The sequence below is a fragment of the Meriones unguiculatus genome, chromosome X (genome assembly GCF_030254825.1).
Source record: "Meriones unguiculatus strain TT.TT164.6M chromosome X, Bangor_MerUng_6.1, whole genome shotgun sequence".
NCBI lineage: Eukaryota > Metazoa > Chordata > Mammalia > Rodentia > Muridae > Meriones > Meriones unguiculatus.
The window spans coordinates 127440947-127449979 of NC_083369.1; the positions used below are offsets into that span (position 1 = coordinate 127440947).

Sequence of the window (9033 nt, forward strand, 5' to 3'; positions counted from 1 at the left end):
CAGAAGCAGGTTTCTAAATACTTACACCACCCATGCCTTTAATTCTGATACTTAAGAGATAGATCTCTATTAGTTTGAGGCCAGCCTGTTGTATATAGTGAGTTTCAGGACAGTCAGGACTATAGAGAGACGTTGTCTCACAGTCCTCTCCCAAGAGAAGAAACCTTTACCTTTCCCATCCCCCAAAAGTATCACATACTACTCAGGAAACTCCCACTATCCCCAGGGAAGGAGGGAGATATGCAGTTGTTAACAGGTACCCCCCAACTTTTTAATATTCCTTTCCCAACAGAAAGCAGCAGCTCCTATTATTACTCTTATACATTCAGTTAAAAAGGGAAAACAAATTATCATTAACAGCAAAATAAAATGCACCTCAGTTATTGGGCAGGGGTGTCCTTGGCTGGGCCAGCAGTTATAGGTCACCAGTGGGAAAGGTAGGGCACCATTCTTTGTGCTGAAGGGCTTTCTTACTGGTCTACTAGCCTCTGCAGCGAGCAGATCCCTGCACCTGGGATGAAACAGGTTTTCAGTGATAACATATAACAATGTTTCTCAGGATGACAGTGATGTCAGTTAGTTTGATATTTAGGTATGACACACAAAATGGAGGGTTCCACAGATGCTAAAGTCATTGTTGAGTATATCCATGACTATATCTTTGTCGACAATGGACACGAAAAAAAGAGTAGAAACACATAATGCTGCAGGCCCTACTGGTAAGAAAAAGGACAGGTGCTGTGGGCCAGAGGCCAAGAGGTAGAGAGGCAGAGAAAGCACCCAGTTGATTTTCCTACTCAGCTCCTGTCCCAAAAGGAAAAGGCCAAAATCCCAAAGCTAAAATCTTGCTAGCTCAGGTGACATTCCAGGAGGAAAAGGACTGCTAGGTCACCCAACAGCCCACAAGGAAAAAGCCAACAGCTAAAAGCCCAATAGCTAGAGAGCTAAATCCTCTATATCTTCTCCACGTTGTCTTAAATACTATTCTCTCAAAGCTTTCCTTTCTATTAATCCCTGTCAGCTGGTTTCTTGCTCCACCTCTTGACCTAGGGTTAACTTTATTAAATCCTGTGTACAGAAAGCTCTAGGATTAGGTCTGTGTGCTAGGGCTGAACCACACCTTAATCACCGGTTTACAATAGACAGAACGTTCTTGGATTAAAGGTGTATATTGGGCTGAACCACACTAAACAAGAAACAGTTTGTTTGTTTTTTTCAGTTCACAATCTTGGGGTTCACAATGGGATCAAATATCTTAAAACAAGCATGTGTTGAAAGCTGGGAGAAACTACTTGTCTAAGGGGGTGGTGGAACAGAGGAACTCCAACCCCATAAAATGTTACCTATTACAGCTGTTACTTTTGCCATAACATAATCTTAAGTAGATTCATGTTGTAACATTGGTTTTCAGTCTTAAAGATATCCCACTAGTTGGATATACTGGATTTGGTTTATTCACTCATCAGTTGATAGACATTAGGAATGCTTCCACCTTCACGATATTTTTAATAAACACTGCTATAAATATGTATGTTTGGGTTTTCCTATGGATGTGTGTATTCATTTCTCTTTGGTATTTAACTATCCATGGAAGTGCTGAGCCCTTCTTTATTTACTGTTTGGAAATTACCAAATTGTTCAGCAAGGCAATACTACCTCTGTATAATCTGATTAGCAAGGTATGAAGGCTCCAATTTCTTCCAGTCTTTGGCAATGTTGGTTATTTACTTTTTTTTTCTTATAGCCTTCTAAGTGGGTCTTATTGTGGTTCTGACTTGAATTTCCATGATGAAAAATTAAATTGTCTTGTCTTTTTAATAGTATGAGTTCTGAATATTTTGTAGACAAGCTCTAGATCGGATATGTAATTTGAAAATCTTTCTCCTATTCTTGATGTTGTTGCTTCATTTGGGGATGGTATCCTGTATAAACACAAACATGTTCTAATTTCATTAAGGCAATGGATCTGCTTTTGCTTTTGTAACCACAATTAAGAATTTTTTGCTGATTAGAAGGTCATGAAGATTTCCTCTTATACTTTCTTCAAAGAGGTGATTAATTTGCATTTTATAAATTGTATGATACAGGAAATGTCCCGGCTGATCTGGAACTCAGTATGTAGACCAGTTTGGCTTTGTATTTGCAGTGATCCATTTGCCTCTACTTCCAGAGTGCTAGGATTATAGGTACACAGCACACACAGCTTCTTCAAAAAGTTTATAGCTTTAACTTTCACTGCTTCAGTTTAACGTTCCATTTTGAGTTAAAGAATGTGAGCTAAGCACCCAACCGCTATGTTTTGGCATGTTGATAACCAGCTATTCTAGCACAATTCTCTAAATAATCTTGGAACTCTTACCAAAAAAAAACCAAAAAACAAAAACAAAAACAAAACAGTTCTCCATCGATATTGACTTAGATATCTATTTTTATAACATTACTATACATTTTTAAACATTACTGTTTGATGTATAATAAATTTTAAAATATGGGAAATATGAGTCCTACAACTTTGTTATTTTTCAAGAATGTTTTGGCTATTCTGACTCTATTGTAGCCCAACACAAATTTTGAAATTAGTTTGTTAATTTTTAAAGAAACCAGGTAGGCTCTGATAGGAATTGTATTGAACCTAGAAAAAACTTTGGGTACTATGGCCAGCATAACAATATTAATTCTATTTATCCATGGTAGAAGATATTTTCTCATTTACTAAGTTCTCGTTAATTTTTTTGCACAGCGTTTTACTAATTGTACAATACGTGTTTTACATTTCTTTTGTTAAATTTATCCCTAAACATTTTTCTTTTGTTGGTATTTTAAGTGAAATTATTTTCTTAATTTCATATCAGGCTGTTCATTTCAAGTGTGGAAAAGTGCAATTGATTTTGTATATTGATCTTATAACCTATGAGCTAGCTAAATTCATTCATTAGTTATTCAGGTTCTTAGTGAGTTCTCTTGGATTTTTTAATTAAAGAAGTTATCTGTGAAAATAGAAAATTTTACATTTTTCTCTTTCAAAGTAAATGCTATTGTTTTTGCTCTCTTGTATAGCACTCCTTGCTAGAAGGTTCAGTATAGTGTTGCTTAGTAGCTAGGGAGGTATCTATCCTGTTTGTCATTCTGAATGAAATTTAACCATCCTCCCCAGAGTATGTTGTATCAGATTCGTGAGACCCCAAAAGACCACCAGGAGTTGAGTCCATTGCAAAAACACATGAGGATCTTTTTATTACAAGCTATATCTTGGGCTTATACTCCCTCATCGCCACAGTGGTTGAGAGCTGAGAGCCTTGTGCTCAGGTTATTTGGTTGATTTAAAGAGTCTGGTACCTCCCAGCACACCCAAAGCAAGGGAATTTCTGCCTGGTAAGCATCTATTTGTTGAAACACAAAAGGGGATGTTGTATTTTGAATTGATTGGCTATAGGAAGGCCCCTAAACCATTAATGGTCTGGCTTCCCTTGTTTGGCTGTCCTAGGGGAGAGGGGCCAGTTTCCTAGCAACTGTATCTCTAGTGGGCAAGAAAGAATACAGTACAGCTGGTTCTTCCCCACAAGTGGCTGGACATATCTCCACCTGCCTGGCCTTTGTTCAGACTTGTGCTTTAAACTTTAACTCAATAATCCAAAAAACTAATTTTTAATTCTTTAGTCTTTCAGGTTCTCCTTAGTGCTTAGCTTCTTTAGGTTTGTAGATGGATATTCTACATTATACAGCTAATATTCAAAGTGGTGGAAGAGAGAAAACAGGATGGGAGTCTATTATAGAGAGTCCTCTGAAAGGATTCACCCAACAGAGTATCAAGCAGATGCTAAGACCCAGGAATTTGGGTAGAGCACAGTGAGTCTTATGGAACAAGAGAGGAGTGGGATTAGAGGGACATAGAGGGGACAGGAGCCCCACAAAGAGACCAACAAAACTAAAAGATCTGAGCCCAGGGGGTCCTGCAGAGACTGATGCACTAACCAAGGACCATGCATGGAGAGGACCTAGACCCCCTGCTCGGATGTAGCCAAGTGACAGCTCAGTCTCCATGTAGGTTCCAATGGAAGGGGAGCAGGGGCTGCCTCTGTCATGAAGTCTGTTGTCTGCTCTTTGACCACTTGCCGCTGGTGATGCAGCCTTACCAGGTCACAGAAAAAGAGGATCCAGGCAGTCCTGATGAGACTTGATAAACTATGGGTAGATGACAAAAGAGGAAAACTCCCCCTTTCAAATGACTAGAGGAAGGGGATGGGTGAAGAAGGGAGGGAGGATGGGATTGGGATAGTTGAGAGATGGGGCTTCAATTGGGATATATAGTGAATAAATTGTGAAGAAAAAAATTTAAAAATTATTAGTCTTAATAACACTAAAAAAAAGTAGCTAGGGAGGTCATTCCCATCTTGGTTCTTATATTGTCTTTCTTTTTTTCCCATCAAATAGAATGTTAGCCACAAGGTTTTATAGACACCTTTTTATCATATTGGAGACGGTCCTCTCTCTTTGTAGTTTGCTGAGTTTTATGTATTTATGAAAAGGGTGTTACATTTTTGTCAAATGCTGTTTCTTTGTTTATTGAGATGCTCATGCATATTTGTTATTAATATGATATTTATTATATAAACTGATATTCATGGATCAAACAAATCTTTGGGGATTATTTCTATTTATTTATAGTGTAGAATTCTTTTTGTATATTGTTAGATTGGTTTGCTAGTCTTTTGTTGAGATGTTTGGCATTGGTTTTCATGAGCTTGTTTGGTCTGCAGTATATTTCCCCGGAGTGGGGAGGTCTGTCAGTATGACTGCAGCATGGGCTTATTCCACAATTGATTTTTTTATAGGCAAAGCAAAAACAAGTCACATTAATAAAAAAAAAAAGTTTGTGGAACTGCCAAACTTCTTTTCTAAAACTACTTCCCTATAGCAGATATGGTCCAAAATCACATAAACAAGCTTTAAGGAACTGAGAACAAGTTTCAAGGAACTTGATACAAGTTTTAAGGAACTTGGTGAAACTTCCTCTTTTCCCTGTCTCAAGGTGAAGGCCAGGGTAAAAAAAAAATGTTTTTTGATAAATAACAAAGCAGCCTGACAAACAAGAAGTTCTCCACAGATCTCTTGTTTTTATACTTAAAAATACCATAGCTTAAGAGTAGAAGATTGTGCCTGTCTTAGGTTGTCTCTCTTGAAAGATATATTCTTACACGTCATTGGTACATGAATTCCACTATTCATGCCCTGTCTTAGGTTGAATACACTCTAGAGATATCTTACTAGTCCCTGACTACTAACCTCCGCTGACTAGGGTAGATAGTAGAGTTTAATTTTATGCAGATCAGCTTTAACATTCTACAGGCCTTGATGAAGGTTTTAATTATCCCTGATAGGAGACATTTTTCTAATAAGAGTAATAAGCCCAGTCCTATAAAAGTGATGTAAAAAGATGACCATGAGGGCCACAATACCTGCAATAATTAACTCAACCATTCTTTTAGGTCTGCTTCTAGCACTGTAATCCCTTATCAGAATACCAAGCCTGAGAAACATTCACAGGAACCATAATTTAAAAAGGCTGTCTAACAACCATAACTTGCTGTCCATTTGAAAGTTTAGAAATATAGTTTGTTAGTTTACATTGATGGCAAGAAACACTAGAGGTTGGATCTTGTATAAAAAGGTTAACATTCCAACAAACAAAGCATAATGAGGAATTACATAGGCAGTTACAGGGCCTCTGAAGAGTATCTGAAGCAAGCTTCCAAATATTGGTCTGTTGAAAACCAGAATCAGACCAAAGTCCCATAGTCAGTCCTCTTTCCCATTCTTCCCGATTTTGTTAAGAATTGTCCTGATTACCAGACTAATCAAGTCCAGGCACATTGTATTTAAAAAGGTTTCTCTGCATGGTATCTTCTCCCGTGAGCAGAATATAACAAAGGTGAGTCAGAAGGATAAGCCTAATGCAGTTCTCTGTTCACCACCAGGACAGAATTCACCATGGTTTGCAGAAGAAACATCCTCCGTCCAGGAAACATTTCCTACAAATCGCACCAGTGTTTTTGGGATCCACCTGGCTCCTGGAAAAACACAAACATGCCCTCTTTCCCATATTAATATGGGGTCAGGGCCCTGACATATTCCAGTATTCAGATCTTTCCATTTCACTTGGGCATAATTATCTTTGGTTTTAGAATGCCACAATCGATTAGCCACAGAACAGTCTTGTAGATCCACATTCAAAAACTTTAAAAAAAAAGAGAGCATGATTAAGATTTGGGGATACAACTCCTCCTTTTTTATTTTTTGCAATTGGTTTAAGAGAGCTATGGGCATGCTCCATAATTTCTTGACCTCGAGGATTATATGGAATACCTGTTTTATGACATATTCATTTGCACACAAAAACGATGAAAAGCTTGTTTCGTATATCCCGAGCCATTATCAGTCTTTATAATGGAAGGAACACCAATTGTAGCAAAACATTTTAAGCAATGGTTTATAACATGTTTGGTGGCTTCTCCTTTTAAGGAAGTTGCCATGATATACCCTGAAAAAGTATCAATTGTTACATGAACATATTTTAGTTTTCCAAATTCTGGGATATGATTTACATCCCTTGGTTTTAAGTTTAAGTTAACTTTATGTTACAGATTTTAAACATACACAATGACCAATAATATAACCAAGACATATAAGAACATGGTATACTTATACATGCAAAACAGACAGACAAAACACCTTGCTATTTGTTGAATCCAGTTATTTTTTATGACCACAGGGCTTTGTAGCAGAATTAACTATTAGCTTTCTTACCGGAAAATCTGAGAAGCTGTCTTTCTCCCCCCACCCCCACCCTTCCCGAGTGATTTTAGCTGTAGCTTGACACTGCTCAGCAAATTCAGACTCCCATAATAAATGATATCTTCCTGATAAACATGCTTTTGCTAATTTCTTTCAGTATCCTGGGCAGAGGGCCTCAGTAAACAAGGAGTCTGACAGAGCTTGAGTAAAAGGTGGTATAGAACCATATTGAGCACATGCAATTTTCAATTCTTTTAATGTTTAACTGGAAAATCATAAAACTCAGTTATATCTTCTCCTTTCTGCCTAGCATGTTGTAAAGAAGCTTGTAAAGAAGATACAGTTGCTAGCACAGTGGACAAAAGAAAAGGCCCACTTGTGTTTTGATCTATAGCAACTATAGCTCTCCCAGGAGGAGGGTATAAGCCTGCAATCAATGAGGGAGTTGGAGTGGGCAATTGAGCCTCATTTTCCCTAATAGTTAATTCTCTAGTTTTTCTGTTTATTTTGGCCAAACCCCATTCTAACATTTTTATTTCCTTTTGCCAAGGGTCAAATGGAAATAACACTCATAGCCTGAATTGCAGGATATCTCTCAGAATCCTCCAGCTCTGCAACCTCAGCAGAATCATCTAAGTCATCCTCAAAGTCTTCTCCTAACAAGGATTTATTGTCTATACAATCCTAACAAGGATTTATTGTCTATACTATAAATCCTAACAAGGATTTATTTTCTATACTATACACGGGATTGGCTAGAGAGGTCTGTCATTATGACTGTAGTGTGGGTTTATTCCATGATTCATTTTTTTTATAGGCAAAGCAAAAACAAGTCAGATCAATACAAAAAAGTTCGTAGAACTACCAAACTTCTTTTCTAAAACTACTTCCGTATAGCAAGTATGGCCCAAGGTCACATACACAGCTTTAAGGAACTTATAACATGTTTTAAGGAACTTGGTGAAACTTCCTCTTTTCTCTGTCTCAAGGTGAAGGCCAGGATAAAAAAAAATGTTTTTTGATAAATAACAAAGCAGCTTGACAAACAAATAGCTCTACATACTCTGCAAAGAAAAATGTAGATACCATTCTTGTAGAGTATGTGACTTTTGTGAAGTCACAGGGAAATCCTGATAATAGGAACTATTCTGTTGATGAGTTGGCAGCTAGAGTAAGAGAATACTTCAACATGATGTTGGGCACCTAGCTTCTCTGCCAGTTTGCAAAACTCCAGTATGCCCAAATCAACCTCGCTCATCTTGACATTCCAGTGTCTCAGGTTTATGGGGTGCCACAGCTCCTGAGATTATTTGTGACAATTGGGACTTCATTGGCCTATTCACCTCTTAATAGGCAGAATCTTGTGTTAGTGTTCAGCTATATGCATGATCTTCTTGAATACCTGGTACAGAATTCCACATCTCTGTTCAGTGTCAACAACTATACAGTGGCTTCTGTCGATTATTTTGCCAAGCCCTGTGAAGGTCTGTTGACCACTCATTGCTATATTCTGGATCAGTAAATTTTTCTGTTTGCTGTTTTTATTGTGTAGTTGTGTAATGCCAGGATCACTGGACCCTCAGAGACTACCAGGAGACAACTCGATGCAAGAGCAAGAGAGCTTTATTATGAGAGCAATGGAACTCGGGACCCAAGTCTCACTGACACAACAGTAGAGAAGTGAGACCTCGAGCTCTGAGTGAGCAGGTTTTTTTAAAAGGGTAACTCTGTGAGCATGGGTTTCCATGACAGCAAGCAGGAGGGTACATGTTTCCATGACAGCAAACGGGTGGGGGAGCACATGCCTTGACGTTATAGGATTGGGTAAAAGTTAAAGGAGCCAGCCCAGAACCAAAGCAGGTGACCCAGACACCAGCACAGAGTCCCGTCTGCAAGCCTGAGTCACTGCCCCAGATAGAACTGTGGACCCCCAGGGCACCGGAGACTGAGTTTCCCTGTTGGGTGCAAACCCACAGGGAGGGGAATGGCTGGACTGATCTCAGAGCACTCAGCCAATACCACCGCCCCGAAAAGGTCTCAGGAAAAACTACCTAGTCTCGGCAGATGACCAGGCACGAATCCCCAGAAAGTCAGAAAGGCAGAGCCACATAAGTCTGTGCCTGCAGGTTCTACTACACATCATAGAAAGAAGGGCTGTCCCCAAAACAAAGACTTGGTGTCTCTGTCAGGAGGAAACCCCACAGTGGGGGGAACATCAGGTCCAATGCTCAGGACACCCAG

General features: G+C 38.8%; 1 pseudogene; it reads right to left on the reverse strand.

The window, feature by feature from the left end:
* Positions 1 to 376: 376 nt before the first annotated feature.
* Positions 377 to 700, reverse strand: LOC110543237 (U6 snRNA-associated Sm-like protein LSm2; annotated as a pseudogene).
* Between the last annotated feature and the right edge of the window lie 8333 nt (positions 701 to 9033).